Source organism: Peromyscus eremicus, chromosome 5, assembly GCF_949786415.1.
Source record: "Peromyscus eremicus chromosome 5, PerEre_H2_v1, whole genome shotgun sequence".
In the NCBI taxonomy this organism is placed as follows: Eukaryota; Metazoa; Chordata; class Mammalia; order Rodentia; family Cricetidae; genus Peromyscus; species Peromyscus eremicus.
Genome location: NC_081420.1, coordinates 42971692 through 42993144, shown reverse-complemented (window position 1 = coordinate 42993144; position 21453 = coordinate 42971692). Strand labels below are relative to the sequence as shown.

The window sequence follows — 21453 nt, the reverse complement described above, 5'->3', positions numbered from 1 at the left end:
GGAGACTAGAGTGTGAAGAAGAAAATCACCATCTGGTCACAGCTTTATTGTGTGTGGTTACCTTGTGTTCATATGGTCTTGTCACAGTGCCAAATAAAATTATTGGAAATAAGATAAACATTAAGAAACATACATACCTGGGCTATTGTAAGTGTTCCCCAATGGCTCATGAGTTAAATGATGGCAAATTTTCTGTGCTATTGAGAGGTGGCAGAACCTTCAGGAGACAGGGATTGCTGAAAGGAAGTGAGGTCTTTGTTGGTGAACCTTTAAACGGGGTTTCGAGAACCTGACCCCTCTTCTCTTTCTCCTTGCTTTCTTGTTGGGACTATAGCATGAAGGTCGGTGTGGCAGGATCTCCAGAGAAACCAGGAATGTTAACCACACAGGGTTGTCCTTCCAATGGAAAAGATGGAAAAAACCATTCTTCCAATAAATATAACCTACCATATAAACAAACAAAAACCAAGCTACATGATATCTCATTAGATGCAGAAAAGGTCCTTGACAAAAATCCAACACTCCTTCATGATAAAAAGTCCTGGAAAGATTAGGGATAAAAGGGACATACCTAAATATAATAAAGTCAGTTTACAGCAAGCTGATTGCCAAGATCAAATTAAATGGACAGAAACACAAAGCAGTTCTACTAAAATCAGGAACAAGACCAAGTTTCTCACTCTCTCCATATCTATTTAATTTTAGTTAGTTTTAATAAAGTTTTGTCTATCTTGTTGATATTTTTCAAAGAACCAACTCTTTGTTTCATTGATTCTTTGTATCGTTCTCTTTATTGCTATTTTATTTATCTCAGCCTTCAGTTTGATTATTTCTTGCTGTCTACTCCTCTTGGGTGTGACGACTTCTTTTTGTGCTGGAGCTTTCAGGTGTGTTGTTAAGTTGCTAGCATGAAATCTCTTCTTTGTTTTGCTGCTGTTGTTTGTTTGTTTGTTTGTTTTTTAGATAGGCACTTGTGCTATGAACTTTCCTCTTAACATTGCTTTTGTCGTGTCCCAAAAGTTTGAGTATGCTGTGTATTCATTTTTGTTGAATTCTAGAAAACCTTTTATTTTTTTCTTTATTTCTGTCTTGACCCATTTTTCATTCAGTAGAGAATGTTCAGTTTTCATGAGTGGTTAAGTTTTCTGTTGATTCTGTTTTTGTTGGTATCCAGCTTTAATCTGTGGTGGTCTGATAGGATTCTAGAAGTTATTTCAATTTTCTTGTATCTATTAAGATTTGCTTTGTGTCTGTGTACGTGGTCAATTTTTGAGAAAGTTCCATGAGGTGCAGAGAAGAAGGTATATTCTTTTGCGTTTGGGTGAAATGCTCTGTAAATACATGTTAGGTCCATTTGGTTTGTAATGTCTTTTAGCTCTTATATTTATTTGTTTAATTTTTATGTGGATGACCTGTCCATTGTTGAGAGTAGGGTAGTGAAGTCTCGCACTATCAATATATGTGGGTCAATATGTGATTTAAGCTACTATAGTGTTTCTTTCACAAACTTGGGTGCCCTTGAGATTGGGGCATAAATTTAAGAATTGAAATGTCATCCTGGTGGATTTTTCCTTTGATGAATATGCAGTGTCATCCCTTATCTCTTTTGATTAGTTTTGGTTTGAAGTTTATTTTGTTCAACGTTAAAATGGCTACACTAGCATGTTTCTTAGGTCCATTTGCCTGGAATATCTTTTATTTAACCCTTTACCCTGAGGTAATGTTTATCCTTGATGTTGAGGTGTATTTCTTGGGTGCAACAGAAGGATGGATCTTGTTTTTGCATCCATTCTGCTATTCTGTGTCATTTTATTGGGGAATTGAGACCACTGATACTGAGAGATATCAATGATCAGTGACTGTTGATTCCTGTTATTTTGTTGTTGTTTTGGTGTTGGTTTTGGTGGTATTTGTGTGTGTGTGTGTGTGTGTGTGTGTGTGTGTGTGTGTGTGTGCGCATTCACACTTCCTTTGATTTTGCTTGTCTGAGATTATTTATTCCCTTAGGTCGGAGTTTTCCTTCTTGCATATTCTATGGGACTAGGCTTGTAGAAAGATGTTTAAATTTGGCTTTATCATGGAATATCTTATTTTCTTCATCTATGGTGATTGAAAGTTTTGCTGGATATAGTGATCTGTTCTGGTATCTGTGGTCTCATGGAGTCCGCAGTATATCCGTCCAGGCCCTATGGCTTTTAGAGTCCCCATTGAGAAGTCAGATGCAATTCTAATTGGTCTGCCTTTATATGTTGCTTAGTCTTTTCCCCATGTAGCTTTTAATATTCTTTCTTTGTTCTATATGTTTAGTGCTTTAATTATTATGTGCTGAGGGGACTTTCTTTCCTGGTACAATCTATTTGGTGTTCTGTATGCTTCTTGCATCTTTATAGGCATCTCCTTCTTTAAGTTAGGAAGTTTTTCTTCTATGATTTTGTTAAAAGTATTTTCTGGGCCTTTGAACTAGAATGCTTCTAGTCCCTCTATTCCTATTATTCTTAGGTTTGTTCTTTTCATAGTGTACCAGATTTCCTGAGTGTTTTGTGTTAGTAGTTGTTTAGATTTAACATTTTCCTTAACCGATGTATCCATTTTTTCTATTGTATCTTCAATGCTTCAGATTCCCTCCTTCATCTCTTGTATTCTATTGGTGAAGCTTTTCTCTTTAGTTCCTGTTCAAATTTCTAAAGTTTTCATTTCTAGAATTCCCTCAGTTTATGTTTTCTTTACTGCTTCTATTTCAATTTTCAATTCTTGAACAGTTTCATTCATTTCCTTCTACTGCTTATTTTGCTTCCCTGCATTTCCTTAAGAGATTTATTCATTTCCTCTTTACGGACCTCTATCATCTTCATACAGACAGTTTTAAGTGTTTTTCTTGTGCTTCAGCTATGTTGGAATATTCAGGTAGGATAGTTGGGCTGTAGTGGAGATATATTGTCCTGGCTAACTAAAGTGGCAATTCAGGGCAATTCCACAGAGTTTATCTGATAACCAAAGGGGTTTATTTTGGGTTAACTTACAACAAACAAAAGAGAGTTGGTCATGGGGTCCAGGAGGGGGTGAGGCACGGTCCAACATGGTTCTCTGGAGAACTATGACTTGGTTGGCAGTACCAGCATCCAGCATCCAGCATCCAAGACTATCCAAGAGAGAGCACGTATGCATTTCAGGTCTTAAGGGGTCCCCCCTTGGCCACACCCTAGAGGGAGGAGCAGGTACCTAGCAGTTATCTGCTGCCTGCTAGGGGTAGTGCTTCAGGGGTAAAAGCACAGACAACCACCCCTACATCGTGTTTTTGTGCTGGCATCTAGACATCGGAGATTGAGATGATTACAGGTCTCACCAGCCCTGCTGTGTACTTTATAAATACTTTGATAGAAGAAATACAAGAAACAGAAAATATACATATTGGGAAATGTTGTATAAAATTAGAAATGTATCAAAAGTCTCACCAAGGTAATGCAAATTATTTCAACATCAAAACTAAAATAAGTACAATGATTAAATTATTTCCATTGGTATAAAGGAATAAACTTAGAGAGCAACAGTCATCCAGTGCCCAAGTTTAAGGCATTTTGGGATTTGTTCAATTAATGTGCTATGGAAGAAATTGCTAGGCTTGGATTATTTGTTGAGTAACAAAATCAAAGTTCTTTTTTTTTTTTTTTTTTCAAGGCAGGGTTTCTCTGTGTAGCTTTGCGCCTTTCCTGGAACTCACTTGGTAGCCCAGGCTGGCCTCGAACTCACAGAGATCCACCTGGCTCTGCCTCCCGAGTGCTGGGATTAAAGGTGTGCGCCACCAACGCCCGGCTAAAATCAAAGTTCTTAAGGCATTGGTGCTAGACCAATTTAAAGTTTTAACAACTAATAACATTTACATATTAAATAGAATGTTTTGTTTTTAAATTATTTTAGCTGATATTTATTTCACATTGGTATCATATGTATTTTTAGTATAAGATTTTTGCATATCACTCAGATATTTAATCTTTTAAAAATATAGTGGTAGATAATTTTAAAACTGTGCGTTTATTATACATTTTAGCAGAAATTAAAATTTTAAGTATATAATCATCACAGAAAAATTATTTAAAGTTTATTATGTTTATTCATTACTTAAAAGCACATAGTGAGAATGCTTTAAAAAATAACACATAGTTTTTGCTGGTCATAAGCAGGAAGATGAAAAGTTTGAGGACAGCCTGAGTTTCATAGTTAATTCCAGGCTGGACTGAGCTTTGTAGCAAGCCTCTGTCTAGCAAAACAAACCAAAATGAATAAATAACAGTCTATCATTTGAGAATTTCATAAAACTTCCAGGGAATTATATTATAGAAAATTCCCAATGATATTCTATTGAGAACTTGATGAATCACTTGCTTTACAGAACCGTTTCTGAACGGCAGGGCCTGCCCTCCATTTCCTGGTCACCCCTGCATGTCAGAGCCCTCCCTTTGCATGGCCCCTCCTACATGGTAGGGCCCCTCCTTCATTGTGGAGTTCTCCTCCATTGCAGAGCCCCACCCCTCTATTACAGGGCCCCACCCCTCCACTGTAATCCCACCCCTCTATTGCAGGACCCCACTCTTTCATTGCAGAGTTCCATCCCTCCATTACAGGGCCCCTCTTCCATTGCAGAGCCTCTCCCCTCCATTGCAGAGCCCCACCTCTCCATTGCAGGGCCCCTCCCTTCCATTGCAGGGCCTCTTCTGCATTGCAGAATCCCACCCCTCCATTGCAGGCCCCACCCCTCCATTTCAGGACCCCTTCGGCATTGCAGAGCCTCTCCTGCAGACCTGGCTTCATTTTTTGCCACACTTTGTCTTTGCTCCACTTAATGGTCAGAGAGATCCATCTGCAAAATAAATTTGGGCATTTTATTTTCTATGTTAAAACACCTCAGTGGGCCGGGCAGTGGTGGCGCACGCCTTTAATCCCAGCACTCGGGAGGCAGAGCCAGGTGGATCTCTGTGAGTTCGAGGCCAGCCTGGACTACCAAGTGAGTTCCAGGAAAGGCGCAAAGCTACACAGAGAAACCCTGTCTCGCAAAACCAAAAAAAAAAACAAAACAAAACAAAACACCTCAGTGGCTTCCTACAACATTTTGATCCCAAATAGAATGCTACTTGCATACACATTTTATAATCTACCCATATATGTATTTTTATTTGTAGCTTGAATGAATGTACTATGAAAAAAATGCATTAATCCTAAGGTATACAAATATAAACATATTGAAAAATGAATTTTTCAAATACAGAAGTTCTCCTCTTTTTTTCAGTAAACCAGGTAATCATTCCCATGGGAAGCTCTCAACAGAGATTATTGTGTGTGCGTGTCCCCAAGCCTACAAATGTTGTGGCATTTTAGAGGTTTCTCCACTTCTCTGCACCTCAGTCCCAGACAATCATTTTCACAGTGATCATCTTTTGTTTCTCAGTTGTTCTACGTTCCATGTCTTAACTCTGTACCTTCATCCCAGATAGCACTCTAGAATCACATTCAAATGCCTGCTAAATGCACCCGCTTTGACCTTCCCTGATCTCTTCAAACTCACAGCACTGAAAACACTTTAAAATAGGTCAAGGACAGAAGTTGGTGATGACTGCGAGAGGTGTGGACTCAGACATCTGCTTTGGATGGGAGAGGCTGGAGCAGCTTTGATGCTTGCTGAGAAAAGCCAGGGTAGGGGTAGCCAGACACACCAGTAAGAGAAACCGGGGGACTGGGTGAGAGTGAGGGCAAACCACAAAATAGCCAGAGCCGTTACTGAGGTGTCCCTAATACTCTGGTCGCCATGGGGGAGAGGGATCAATGAAGATGCAGGAGGGTGAGTGTGTTCTGCCTGGTGGCTGCTAGTTTTTCTCAGGAAGGATGTGCTGCTTGCTTAAAAAAATAGAGGATGGGAAACAAGAAATAATGGTACTTTCAAGCTGGGAGGATTTCAAACAGCTGCCTATGGATAGAAAATGAGCCACCCTACCAGGCAGTGTGAGGTCCTGATGAGGTCAAAGAACACAAAACTATCTTTCATTCTTTTGTGAGGCAGCATGTCAGTCTCTACAGGGCTCATTGGCTGAAGCCTAGGAAACATTAAGCAGAGAGGTGAGCTATTACTGGATCCAGTGTTAAGTAGATGGCTATAACTGCAGCCCCGCTGACCAGCGGGAAGCCTAAACTTGTAGTCATAGTGGAGCTAAGGAAAGGGGGCAAGGTGAAAGTGGGGGGGGGGCACTGGAATGGAGAGTTGCACTTTTCTAAGGTGGGAATTCCAGATAACCAGGGCATGTACAGTGTAATTTTGGCTATGAATAGCAGAAGGGGAATGTTTTGACAGGGACATGTGAGGAACCAGGAAAATATATCACTTTGGCCACTTATCAAGGCTGCGGGAGGGTATGAAGGAAGCATGTGGGAGGACCAGGGTTTCACCACTATGGCTTGAAACACGGTGATAAAAACTAGACATAGTGAAGCAGATTTGCATAGACTAGACAATGAATGGATTATCAGAAATTCATATGACAGCGTTAGTTACACGTCCTGTTGATGTACGAAATAAAAGGAGGCAAGAATGGATTGTTTTGTCTCGCAGTTCCAGAGCACAGTCCATCATAGTGGAGACATTACAGGGAGGAGCTGCAGGCAGCTGTTTATCCTTCTTCCACCAGCAGAGGCAGAGGAAGACGAATGCTGGTGTTCAGTTTGATTTCTCCTTTTTAACTAGAGAAAGTAGGATGACATTGCCCACATTTATGACTGTCTTCTCATCCCAGTCAAACTGATAGAGATAATTCCTCACAGATAAGCCCAGAGGCTTGTCTTTTCAATGATTCTAGATCCTGTCAGCTTGGCTAAAACAAACAAAAACATAAACGAAAACAAAACAAAACCTATCCCAGTGATATAGCACCATTTGTTATCAACATGAGAATTGGATGCATGGTAAACAATTTGGAAAAATTAGTTTATTTCCTCCCCCAGTTAAAACCCAACTGAAATTCAAAATGGAATAAAAAGTTGAATTTTAGAAAATGGAATACATGAATAATTCATAAATATTGTACATAGTACACATTATAAATTATATATGTGTTTACATGTAGACTATCTTATCATGATTTCTCATCCTGTGGCTATCTTGTGGATTTTTTCTGAAGATTTATTAATTTATGTTATTTATGTATGTGTTCTACCTGCATGTGCATCTGCATGCCAGAAGAGGACATCAGATCCCATTGCCGATAGATGTGGGTGCTGGAAATTGAATCCAGGACCTCTAGAAGAGCAGCCAGTGCTCTTAATCACTGAGTCATTTCTCCAGCCCTCTTGTGGTTTTTTAAAATTTGTATTTTTATCTAAGATTTAGTCTACTCTAGCTTTATAATAATTTATTCTTGTTATTATAGCTTTATAATGCTGGGGGAAAGTTCAACACATTATTGTTAAACACCATCTTAATCTTACAGTTTATTCATTTTTTCTCTCACAAATTTATTCTTACATATTAATTTTTCTTGCAAACTTCATGTTGAAAATAGACTCTAATATTAATTTTTAAATTCATTTTTATTCAGTTTCATCAATAGTCCTTTGTGATTTCAAATGGAATTATATATGCAGATTCATGTATGAAGGATGGGTACCATTATAATCCTACCTAGAAACCAGTAATGCTTCTCTAATTTGTCAATTATTCTTGTGTTTTTGTAAGATTAGTTGCTTCATTCACATTTTTCTTTACTTTTATAATTGCTTCTAATCTTATAATTTAGATGTCTGTAGTACTTTCTGTCTTCCATGACACTTTGTTGCAGAGGTTGTAGTTAGCCATGTTTCTCAGCTGTATGGGGGGTGGTCTTCCTGTATTCCTTTCTTTTCTCTTTTCTTCATGATCTTTTTGACAAAATCTCCAGCTTCTCCTATAGCCTGCAACAGTTTAGTGAAACTGGGTTGCTCTCCAATCCTGATGGACTCTGTTATCTACACCAGTCCTAACTGCTTGTGCTGCTTTCTGCTACCTCCAAACAGTTTTGCTTGTTTTTGATGGAGAGGTGTAGGACATTGTTATTTTATGATGAGTTAATCAGGTGTCAGTGCCTTTGCCGTAGCAGGCGTCATGTTTTGGATAATTTTTCATTATTTCGTTCAACTATTTGTAGTTTTTTTGGATATGAATATATGATATATTAAAGATCATGAAAACACAAATTTTGAATTAAATAACGAAAATCATTCAAAATATGGAAATACAATTTAACAAAGAGATAGAATCTCTGAAGAAAAGCAAAAATGAAATAAAACTTAAAATGAAAAATTCAGGAACTGAAACAAAAGTTTCAGAGGAGAGCCTCACCAACAGATTAAATGAAGGAGAAGAGAGAATATCAGGTCTTGAAGATGAGGTGGAGGAATTAGATCACTTAGTCAAAGAAAATATAACATCCAAAAAGCCAATTCTGGATAGAACGTGCAGAAACTCGGGGACTCTATAAAAGCTAAAACCTATGAATAATAGGTATACTATTGAGACCCAGATCAAAGGCACATAAAATATTTTCAACAACACCATAGAAGAAAATTTCCCTAACCTTAGGAAAAGAGAGGCCTATGGTCCAAGAAGAATACAGAACACCAAATAAACATGGCTAGAAAAGAAACTCCCAAGTCATATAATAGTCAAAACAGTACATATACAGAATGAAGAAAGGATATTAAAAGAAAGAAAGATCAAGTCACAGACAAAGGAAGTCTCATCAGAATGCCAGCTAATTAGTCAATGAAGACCATGAACACAAGAGCAGATTAGACCTGTGTTCTATAAGTTGTGAAAGATGTCAAGTCAGACTACTATAACCAGCAAAGTTGTCAGTCATAATAAAAGGAGAAAGAAAAACTTTCCATGATAAAAACAAATTTATGGGTACTAAGTCAATTTTATAGAAGATACTGGTAGGAATACTTAGGTCTGAAGAGAGGACTAATCACACCCTAGAAGATATGGGGACAAATGAATGATTCCAGAACACTGAGTCAGAATAGGTCCTGATAGAACACCACAAAAGTAACAAAATGACAAGAATCAGTGCACATTTTTCAATAATAACTCATATTTATTTTTTGTCTCAAGTCCCTAATAAAGAAACAAAAATTAACAGATTAGATTAGAAAATAGTATATGTCCTTTTGATGCCTCCAGAAAATGTACCTGTGACCAATGATAGACACCATGTTAGTGTGAAAGGATGAACAAAAGATGGATAAGGCAAATGAAATGAAGAAACAACAGGTATAACTGTTCTAATATCTAACAAATAGACTTCAAACCAAAACGATCACACATGTTAAAGGAAAAATACAACAGGAATTACAATCCTGAACACACGTGAACCAAACACAGGAGAACACAGTTTTAGAAAAGAGAGGGAAACAATACTGTTTACAACCACCTCAAAAAATCTTGGATAAATCTAATCAAGAGAGTGAAGACTCATACAATGAAACCTTTTAAGACAGTGAAAAAAGAAATGAAAGAAGATACTAGAAGATGGAAAGACCTCTAAACTCCTGGATTGGTAGGATTAATATTGTAAAAGTGTCAATCCTACCCAGAGTAATGTACAGAGTTAATCTAATTACCATCAAATTCTAATGCTATTCTAAGCAGATATTTTTAAAAAGCCAATCTTTAATTTAATGCTGAAATACAGAAGACTCCTGATAGAGTAAACAATCCTAAAGAACAAGAATCCTGCTGAAGTGTCACCATCCCAGATCTAAGTTTATACTGAAGTATAAAGCTATACTATAGTATTTATACTATAGTAATAAAACCAGCATGATACTAGCATAAAAATGGACTCATTGATCAATAGAGTAGAATTGAGGACCCAAATATAAGCTGACACTCCTGCAGCCATCTGATTTTTGACAAAGAAGCCAATTATACACATGAGAGAAAGTACAGCAAATAGTCAAATTGGGTAGCTACATGGTCCATTTACTTAAAGGCTAAAGATAAAAACTCTTGCTTTCTAATCCAGTTGTCTCTAAGTGCTACTAAGAGCAGATCGATATTTTTAAAACATTTATATTGACAGAAAATCAGGCATTGATTTTATCTCAAGGTATTGGATTTTGACCTTAGTAACTTTAATAATAGTTAATTATAGCTAAACTTAGCTTAGAGACTGTGTGTTATCTTTTTTCACATTTTAATTGTCATGAACCCTATTACAACATACTTTAACCTTCTGGTTTTGTTTGACTTTTTCCATTTTGGGAGAATAATTTACCCTGGACCAACTGTCCACACAACACCATTCCTACTTTAAAGTATTTCTCTTTTTTTTTAGCCAATTTTATTCAAAAACATTTTATATCTCTGTAACTTTTATTTCTCTGTTTTCTATTTAATGCTTTCTCTTTTTTATTTTCTTATAAAATTTTGAAAACTCCCTTTGTCCATAAAAGCAGCTATATTTTAAATGAAAACAGGGAAAACTATATCAGAAACACACACACACACACACACACACACACACACACACACACACACGAACTATGTAGATTGAAGAATTAAAAATCTGCCAGAGCATGCCATAGTCATCACTTGCTAATTTTCTTCTTCTGAGTTTTGCCCCAACTGTATGGGAAAATCAGTTCGCATGCAGGTTCTGAACTGCAAGAGTCTGGGAAATACAGGGTAATTCTGTTGTTTTATTTGTTTGTTTGCTTTTTAGATTTCTAACTTCTATAGAACAAAAAGAAAATAGAAGCTGTTAGAATTTGTGTGGAGGGTGCCAATCTGTAGTACTTGCTATAATCTACCAGCCTAAATAACACCTGTTGACAGTATTGGAAAGAGTAATTAGAACACATGTACAAAAGCATAAAAATCCACATGATACAGAAGAGGTAATAGATTAAAGCCTGCTAGACAATGCTCTTTCATTTTCTCTTCTTGTATTAGTTACCTATTGCTGTGTAACAAATTCCCCCACTCCCAATCAGTGACTCAACATGATAAGCATTTATGCAGTCACAGTTTCTGTGGAGCAGAAGTCCAGGCACTGCTGAGCTGATTGTCTCTGACTCTGTCTCCTTCAGACAAGCTGTTCTCTGACTTCAGTCTCCCCTTAACACCCATCTGCAGGAGGAGGTTCTCTCGACTTCACTCCCTTGTTAGCATGATTTAGTTTCTCACAGACTTCCTGGATTCTTTGCCACTTGGGCCTCTACAAAAGGCAACAAACAACATAGCAAATAACTTCCTTCTGTGTGAACAGATGGAAGGGAAGGCAAGAAAAAACATCCAAGAAAGAAGAAACAGTCCTCCAGAACTGAATCTTGGAAGTGGTATCCATCACTTTTAGTGAGGCCGATCCGTGACTCCAGCTGATGCGGGAGAGCATGGAATTACATAAGGTGAGGATACCAGGACGTGTGGTCGTGCCTTTAGAGGCTACATGTCCCACCTCCTTGCCTTCCATGTCCCTGTCATCCAAAGTTACCACTGTTGTTACTTACTATTCTTTTCAAAGAGTAAAAAAGAAAGAATTATATTTAAATCAATTTTCTAAGACAGAGGCATTCCAACAGTTACTGTTAAAATTTAAATGTCAACCATTCCTAAGTGGCATAAATGTCATCTTCTCAGCCAACTAGACCAGATGAGCATTGAAACTCACAGCTTGTATTCAAGTAAAAAAAAAAGGTAAACAGTAGAGCAATGGTAACACAGTGATGGGCCCAAATGTGTGTTTACATTTCCACAAGTGAAAAAAAAAAATCCATCATAGAACACATGGGCGATGTCTCAGAAGGCGTTTCTGAATAAAATTGCTCAGAAAAACCAGAGCTGAGAGAGAATCGTGCTTGCTGCTCCATGATGACAGTGTGATGTTAGCCTGATGTGCAGTTGCCAACTGGTTTCTGTTAACCAGGATACAGTACCTCACCCTATTAGAATCATAACCAGCTCCAACAAGACAATGCTGTTCATTCCCTTTCTGGGATGAAGACACCACAGCTCTCAGGAGAGTGTGACCTGTCCATATTTCAAGACACAGGTTTTGGTTTCAGAGCCTCCATTCTTTTCATTTCCCAACGCCAGGTGCCCCTCCAAGGCCCTCCCAGTCTTTACTGATTCCAAATCATTGTGCAGCTTGAGGAGGAAGCGTTAAAGCAGAGGAGCTTGATAGCCCCCTTCCTTAGCCCATTCAGTAGGATAGCTTTCAGAAGTTACCTGACCACCTTCTTCCTTGTGAAGGACTCTGTAAAGAGGTGAGCTTCTCACCTGTCTGTGCTCCGCCCAGTCATGCAACCCACCATAGAGTCATTTTATTTTACAAAAGCCAGAAAATGTTTAGCAACCATTCTTCGTCTGTGTATATAGCAGCTGGGCTTATGATACTGGCTTTTGTTCTATAAACATTTTAGTTAAGAAAACAACTAAATATAGAAGACTCAGCTACTTGAGAAAGAAATTGCTACAATAAATATTTGTAGACAATATTCAAAACATAGCTGGTAAGCCATGCAATTTAGTCAGAAAGACTGCTAGGAATTAGAAGCTACTGGTGGCTACCTTCATTTAGAAATTTGAGTTATCACCATCTAAAAAATTTGTAAGTGTTTTAACCTATCCCCTCCCCACACCGCAACCTGCCTGTATTAGTTACATTTTCTTTGCTGTGTTACAACACCATGCCTAAGGCAACTAATAGAAAAAAAAGATTTTGTAGGCTGAGCTGAATCCCCAGGGGACACCTTGCCTTGGAGGAGGTGGGAATGGGGGGTGAGTTGGAGGGGAGGCCTGGGGGATGGGAGGAGGGAGGACAGGGGAATCCATGGCTGATATGTAAAATTAAATTAATTATAAAATAAAATTTAAAAAAAGAAAAAAGATTTCATTTTGGCTTCTGGTTCTAGAGGTTTAGAGTCCCTAGCATCTGAGGAAGTGGGGCAGTGCATGGATGGCATGTCAAAAGAAGTAACATACTGTGAGCTCATACCTTAAACAGGAAACAGGAAGCAGAGAGAGCAAACTGAAAGATTTCATCTCAAAGCCTGCCCACACTTACACTTTCTGCAGCAGGACTTGACTACCTAAACTTCCCCCGAAATAATGTCACCAACTGGGGTCTACATTTTCAAATACCCCAGACTATCGGTGCATTTTTATCCAAATGACCATGTTCCATGCCTTGGCCCCTATAGTCCTGTGGCCATAATGTAATACAAAATGCATTTAGTTCAACTTCCAAAGTCCCTACTCTTTTAAAAGCCAAAGTCTCTTACAGGACTCAATGAACTCTGTTGATTTTAAGCCCTTGTAAAATCCAAGAGTAAATTACATGCTTCCAACATATAACAGTACATGATATACATTAGCATTCCAAAAGATAGGGATGGGGATATAGTGAAGAAATACTGGACCAAAGCTCTAAAAGAGAAACTCAACAGGGAAAACATCAAATCCACTAGCTCCATGCCTAGTGTCAACAACTTAGATGACTCCTCCAACTTTGTTGCAGGCAACACACATCTGTATCTTGGGATTTTTCTACTCAGCATATGCAGCTCTTCTTGACAAATATTTCTCAGGGATCTGGTATCTCTTACATTGTGAAGTATCCAGTTTAACCTAGGATTCACTTTTGTAGCTTCATGCAATGGCTTTTTCACTGCCTTTTGGCCTCTCACAGCCTTCACACTGGTAGTCATTTGCCACATACTGCCTGGTCTTAGCAGTTCTTTGAAACTATGGAGGAAGAATCCATAACCCTTTAATTATTACATCCTTCATTCTTCTAAACTAATGCCACATGGAGGACATTGCCAAGTTCTGCTGTCAGCTTGGGGTGGACCCTTCTCTGCTTAAACCATGTTAGCCTCAGCTTTTATTTCCTATTGCTTCCTAAGAGTAGGAAAATCCTTAGGCCTTTTCCTTTCACAGGACGGAAGCTTAGCTGGGACCTTTCCCTGTATTCCAGCCCAGAGCAGGAGGTCTCATCTTAACGGCACCAATCTCCTTATTTCTTTCAGCACAGGCCTTGGTTATATCATAAAGTTGAGTGGTACTGCTTTTCTCTTAAACTGCACTTTTTAAATTCGTTCTGATCGCTTCTCGGCCTTTTGGCTAAGATCAAGTGTAAATTCGTTCTGCTCTACCTGCCCTTTTTCATTGTTAGCCTGTGTAGCAGTCATTATCATTAACCATGTGATTGCTTGAAATTGCCTCCAGCAAGGAATTAGTTCATTGTTTTTAAATTTAGCCCGAGGAAAGTTCTCAGGACAAGGGCAGAAATCAGCCTTTTTTTTTAACCAAATATCATGGGAATGGCTTTCTAGTTAGTAATGTTGTTCTCCTCTGAAACCTCCTGATCTGGACATTCACATTCCACTTTTCTCTCATGGCTAGAATTCTGTATGCTCCTGACCCATTAAGCATTCAACCACTTTTCTAGTCCAAAGAGCTAAATTGCTCTATATTCATCTAAAATATACAACGTGGTTAGTTTTTTTAGAGCAACTTGTTTTTTAAAGCAATTGGTATTTCTTATTGGCCAAGAAATAATTCAGTCTTGCTTTTTAAGATGATTTACAAGTATCCATTTTATATTAGTTACATTTCTGTTATTGTGATAAAATAAAATCATGCCCAAGGCAACTCGTAAAATAAAGCCTTTATTTTGGCTTACAGTTCCAGAGATTCAGAGTCAACAATGACAGGGACAGCATGGCAGCAAGTGGCGGGCATGACAGCAGGAATAGGCAGCTGAGAGATAGCATCCTGAACAACAGTAGAAAGCAAAGAAAACAAAGTGGAAACAGGCAAGACTTTTAATACCAAGGTCTGTCCCTAGTGATGCACTTCCTTCAGCAAGGCTGCACCACTTAAACTCCCACAAAGAGCCCCACTGACATGTCCCATTCAGACCTCCATTCTGTCCCACTTCCAGCATGCCCTCTTCAGGTAGGGACCCCAGACTTTCATCATTAACCTCATTTACCCCCACTGAGCATCCTTGTCACCCCATCTCTAGCCAGGGAACATAGATTCCTACCACTAGCTCTAAGCATCATCAAGACTTAAGGGCCAGCGCCCTTCAGACAGGTGTATCATACTCCAGGAGCTGATGTTACAGGGTTCATGAGTTGTCTGACGTGGGTTCTAAGAACCAAACTCTAGTCCTCTAAAAGAGCAGCAAACACTTTTAACTTTTGGGGCATCTCTCTAGTCCCAACATATTGTTTTTAATTTGTGTTTCTTTTATGCTTTTCATTTGCTTAATTGATCTTGCTGAGACTACCATTATTATATTAAATAAAAGTGATGAAAAATATATCTTTGTCATAGTCTCAATCTTTGAAACACTTTCAAAATTCTCCCATTGCATGTGATATTGGCTGTAGGTTATTCATGTGGCAGGCCTTGATATTTTGAAGTATGTGCCCTCTGTATTGAGTTTGTTGAGAATTTTTATCATGAAGGGAAGTTGTATCTTATAGAATTCCTGTTCTGTACAGAGATTCCATTTTCATTGTGTTAATACATATGATTTTCATATTGTGGTAATGGGAGCTTCATAAAGAGATTGGCAGAATTCATTCTATTTGTGGTTTTTTTGAGTATTAAGACTTAGAGAAAATGAATTAGAATTATCTTTTTAATGTTTTCTAGAATTCAACAATAAACTATAAAGTGTTGTAGAATATTATTTTAAGGTGTATTACTTTTGTTCATGTTGCATCCACTTAACCCTGTGAAGCTGTGTTACTGTGCCTGTCTAAAACACTTGGTGGTCTAATAAAGAACTGAATGGCCAATAGCAAGGTAGGAGAAAGGATAGGCAGGGCTGACAGGCAGAGAGGATAAATTAAAGGAGAAATCTGGGAAGAAAGAAAGAAATAGCTAGAGAAGGAGGAGGACATCAGGGCCCAGCCACCCAGCTACACAGCAAGCCACAGAGTAAGAAATAATGAAAGATATACAGAAATAGAGAAAGGTAAAAGCCCAAAGGCAAAAGGTAGACAGGACAATTTAAGTTAAGAAAAGCTGGCAAGAAATAAGCCAAGCTAAGGCTTGGCATTTAGAGTTAAGAATAAGCTTGTGTGTGTGATTTATTTGGGAACTGGATGGAGGGCCCCCCAAAAGAGTAAAAACAAACAACAATCAAGCATGGTCACTTTGGGGGTGGGTAGATTTTATTACTGCTTCAATGTAGTTACATATAACTGGTCTACTTTCCAGCTCTTTTTGATCAGATTTTGGAGGATTTATTCCATCTAGGTCAGGTTCAGCAGTTTGTTTTTCACACATCATTGTTCATAGTACTTTCTTGTAGTCTTTTATGTTCCTATAGTATCCATCTGAGTGTCTCCCATTTCCTCTTGACTTTTATTCCTTTATATATTATTCTTTTTTTCTTTGTTAGACTAAGTAAAAGTTTATCATTTTTGTTTAGCCTTTCATAAAACCAGTGTTTTGTTTAAGCAATTATCTGTGTTATCTGTAGTGGGGATATAATTCATGCTTTGGATTCTTTTCCCTTTTAATAATTTTCAGTTTAATTTTTTTCAAGTTCTCAGGTATATATTTAGGCTATTTACTTTAGCTATCTCCTTTTATGTATGCATTTAATGCTATAAATATCCCTCTCTCTGATTCTTTTTTAGTTGTTATATGCCACAGGTTTTTGACACATTGTGCTGTAATTTTCAATTGTTTCTAGGATGTTTTAAAACTCCTTTTTAATTAGATTCATTGGTTATTTTGGAGTATTGGTTATTTTGTTTTCTTTGTACTACTTTGGTTATTTCTGGCTTTATCCTACTGTGGTATGAGGGTTCATTATATGTTTTATTTTTAATTTATTTCTTTTGTTTTTGAGATTATATGGCTTTAATTTTTAAAAATTTATTGATGTTTGTTTTATGACCTAACATGTGAGAGAATGTTGGAAAGTGTTCTATATGTTGATTAGAAACACATATTTTGATGCTGTTGAATAAAATATGTGAACATTTGTCAGATTCACTTACTCTATTATATAGTACAACTCAGAATATTTGCCTGGATATTCTGCTCCTAGAGAAAGTGGAATGTCAAAGTCACTAACCATCCTTATGTCAGTATTGTCTATATTTCCCTTTAAATCTAACAATACTGCTTTATACATTTGGATAGTTCCAAGGTGAGGTGAGTTGCATATACATAGCTTCAATTCTTATATGTTCTTGTTGAATTGATCTTTTTATCAGTAATGCAATGGCCTTGTCTCTGGATTATTTTTTTGTTCTTGTTAGTGATAGTTTTATGTGATCTAAGTATGGCGGCTACTTTGGCCTAATTTCATGACACATCTTTTCCCAACTCTTCACATTCAGTCTGTATCTTTTATGTATGCATGTCCATATGTCTGTGGAGGTGTCCATACTCATATGAGTGTACATGTATGTATAGGATATGCACATGTGTGCATATCCGTGCAGAGGCCAGAGGTCTGGTAATGTTCTTCATAAGCCATGTAACCTTGTTTTTTGAAAGAGGCCCTCTCATTGTTCTGGGGTGCATTTGTTAGGCTAGGCTGGCTTGGCAGAATGCTCTAGAATATGTCTATCTCCACTGCCTATCTCTTTCCAGCCCTGGAATTAGATGTGTGCATCACCATTTCCATCTTTTTTACATGGGTTCTGGGGATAAAATTTATGTCCTCATGATTGTATGGTAAACATTTTACTGACTAAACTATCACCCACGATTCTGTGTCTTTATGGGTGAAATGAGTTTCCCATGGCAAAATATATGTGAACCTTGATATTTTATCTAGTTAGCTAGTTGTGTCATTTTTTCCCATTAATTCATTTGTTTGCTTTTGGACTGATGTATTTAACCCATTTATAATTTTAAAAAAGGCCAAGAAATAATTCAGTCTTGCTTTTTAAGATGATTTACAAGTATATAGGAAACTCAAACAATGAGAAGCACAAACTAAGACAATGAATTCAAGACACCAACATGACAGTCTCCTCAATGAACAAAACAGTAAACTGGAGATGAAAGCCTAAAATATGTAGCAAAAACTCAGCAGGGTAATTTATACATTGAAAAATAATCAAAAAGAAATACCAGGAATGGTCAATCAAATAAAACCTACATCAGAAGGCATCAGTAGCATATAAGACCATGCAAAAGGATAAATTTCAGGTATGGATGAGAGACAAAGATGAGACAATTATACACTCAGGAATATGTAAGGAAAAAATAATGAACATGAGTAGCATTTCTAAGATGTTCTTGTTGGCTTCAGTTACCAACTTGACATAGCCCAGAGTCAGCTGAAGGAGTCTGGGATTTGGGGTGGATCTAAGCTGGACAAAGAGCTGTCTAAGCAGTGAGATAGCGTCAAGCCAGTAAGCAATGTCCCTCCATGGATTTTTGCTCTGGGTTCTTGCCTTGAGTTTCTGCTCCAATTTCCTTCAGATATGGACTGTTACTTGGAAGCATAAACCAAATAAACACTTTACTCCTCCTGTCGTTTGGGTTTATCACAGCAACAGGAAAGAAAAATAGAACACAAGAAGTCTGGGATGCATTGAAGAGGTCAAACCTCAGAACTCATGCATTATAATAAGCTGAAATAAAGTTGAAAGGAATAGATAGACTATTTATTTAAACAGTACCAGAAAACCTCTAAAACCTAGAGAAAGAAGTAGCGTCCAAACACAAGAGACATTTAGAATTTCAAATAGACGTGGCTAGAGAAGAACCTTTCAATGACACTTCACAGACAAGATATCAAACATACAAAGCAAACACACACACACACACACACACACACACACACACACACACACACACACACAGAGAGAGAGAGAGAGAGAGAGAGAGAGAGAGAGAGAGAGAGAGAGAGAGAGAGAGAGAGTAAGTGTTATGAGGAAAATGCCAACTCACAAAGGTATGTATAGATGAATAACCTCATACTTCTCATAAGCAAGACTAAACACCAGGACAGCATGAGGCAGTATATTTCAAGCTCTAAAAGTAACTGTCAACCAAGAATACTATACCTAGCAATGTTACCTTTTAAAATTGATCATGGTATAAGGATATTTCAAGAGGAACACAAATGAAAGCAATTCATAACAACCAAGCCAAAACTGCAGAAAAACTTAAAGTAATGGTTTACGGGGAGGAATAAGAATTCACAATTGTGTCAATAGATGCAGAAAAGGCATTCGACAAAGTTCATCATGGCTTCATGTCACTGCTCTAGATGTGGTGGGACATGGGAGAATGAAGTCAATAAATGAAATGGACTAAAGTCTCACGCAATAGCCAACTTTATTCAGAGTGTCAGACAATTTATACTCTGAGGGTTAAGAAAGGACACATGAGTTAAGAAAGTTCTCATGAGTTTAAGCTGTATACAATCACAAGGACAAGCTGCACATGGCAAAATCATGTTTTTCATAGAGACATACAAAGGATAGTTTGAACTTTTAATTTAATAACAGCAGCAAGCAATAATGGGTAACATGAAGTAAACTCATTCATATCTGCTATACCTGGGAGGAACACAAAGAAATTCCAAGTACAATTCCACGTTTTGAGGTCACAAGACTCTTGTCTTTTCTCAGAGTGTTCTCACAAGCACTCAGAATTCTCCTCACATAACCCCATTCCTGGACTATGTTCTGATACCTTTGTGATAGAAGTTCTTGAGACATTTTTAGTATTTGGAACACATTTCAAAATAATAAATATTATGATCAATCCATGTGAGTCTATTTAATGGGTAATAAGGATTATTAAGATATAAATCGAGGAAATACACTCACAAATACAGAATGGAGTAGACAGTTGAAGTCATCCTTTGATCTGACCAGGAACAAATCCTCCTCACAGGCAGGAGCAGGGAGAAGGGGCATGTGACCCTTCTCCCTCTCCTTTTAAGAGGCCACATACAATAGCAGGAAGCACCGCCTCCTTCAGGCCCTATAGCCCAAGGCCATGGGTGGAGCAAATACCACTACAAATAAAGGCCATATACAATAAACCTATAGTCAGTGTTATGCTAAAGGGGTGCAGATAATTTTCTTAAGATCAGGAATGGCTAAGGTGGCCACTTCCACTTCTATATTTAATATGTACTCAAAGTCTTAGAGCAGTAAGACAGCTGAAAGACACAAAAGGTATCAAAATGGGAGTCACACTTCCTATTTGCAGATGACATAATTTTATACTTAAAAAAACATGTAGACTCCACCAGAATATTCTAATATCTAATAATCACTTACAATAAAGTTACACAATATGAAAGCAATATACAAAAATAAATAGCTTTCTAATATGCCAACAATGAATTCACAGAGGAAGAAGTTAAGAACAATATCCCATCCATAACACATCCCAAACAATGATATCTGTAGGAATAAACCTAAGAAGAAAGTGAAAGACCTCCATAATAAAAACTTCAAGACAATGAAAAGGGAAATCAAAGAAGATACTGGACTGTGGAAGGATATTCTATTAGCAGAATTAATATGAAAATTGCTCCATTACCAAAAGTAATTTACAGATTCAATGCAATTGCCATCAAAATTGAAATGTTATTCTTTACAGAACTAAAAAAAAATTACTCAAAATTTCATACGGGGGCACAAAAGACCATAAATAGCCAAAGAAATCCTAGGGAGAAATAACACAGCTGGAGATACCACAGTATCTGACCTTAAAAGCCACTTGTCACTAAGTATAGTGACAAAGACAGCCTGGTACTAGCATAAGAACAGACAGGTACACCAATGGGACAAAACAGAAGATCCAGAAATAAACCATAGCTACTGCTTCTCAATTTTCAATAAAAGTGTCAAAAACATGAAATGGACGAAAGCTTATTCAACTAATTGCACTGGCTAAACTGTATATCAGCTTGAAGAAGACTGAAACTAAACCATATCTTTCACCCTTACAAAAACAACCCAAAGTGGATTAAAGATCTTGATTTAAAACCTAAATGGGGGCTGGAGAAATGTTTCAGTGGGTAAGAGTGCTTGCAGTTCTTCAAGAGCTCAGCTAACAAAATCCATGTCAGGCAGCTCATGATCACTTACAACTCCAGCTCCAGGAGATACTGCACCCTCTTCTTTGTGCTTCCTCTAATGAACACCTGAATACATGTGCCACACAAACACAGAAATGTGCATAATTAAACTACCAATTAACAAATGGGCAAACGGAATTGATAGACATTTCTCAAAATAAGAAATACAAATAGCCAATACATATTTTAACAAGTTTTCAATATCTCTATTCATTGGGGAGGTGCAAATTAAAACTACTTTGAGATACCATCTCACCCCAGTCATGAGAAATCTGACAATATGCTGGTGAGGATGTGGGGAAAGTGGTACCCTCATTCATTGCTGGTGGTAGTGCCAACA

General features: G+C 37.6%; 1 long non-coding RNA gene across 1 annotated transcript in view; it reads right to left on the bottom strand.

The window, feature by feature from the left end:
* Nucleotides 1–4085: 4085 nt before the first annotated feature.
* LOC131911386 (uncharacterized) overlaps nucleotides 4086–21453 on the bottom strand; it is a 49270-nt gene continuing 31902 nt past the window's right edge. Inside the window, exons 2-3 of the long non-coding RNA XR_009379355.1 lie at nucleotides 4749–4855; nucleotides 4086–4249 (exon numbers count right to left, since the gene is read on the bottom strand). This is a non-coding gene — a long non-coding RNA (uncharacterized LOC131911386). The remainder of the gene's footprint in view (nucleotides 4250–4748; nucleotides 4856–21453) is intronic.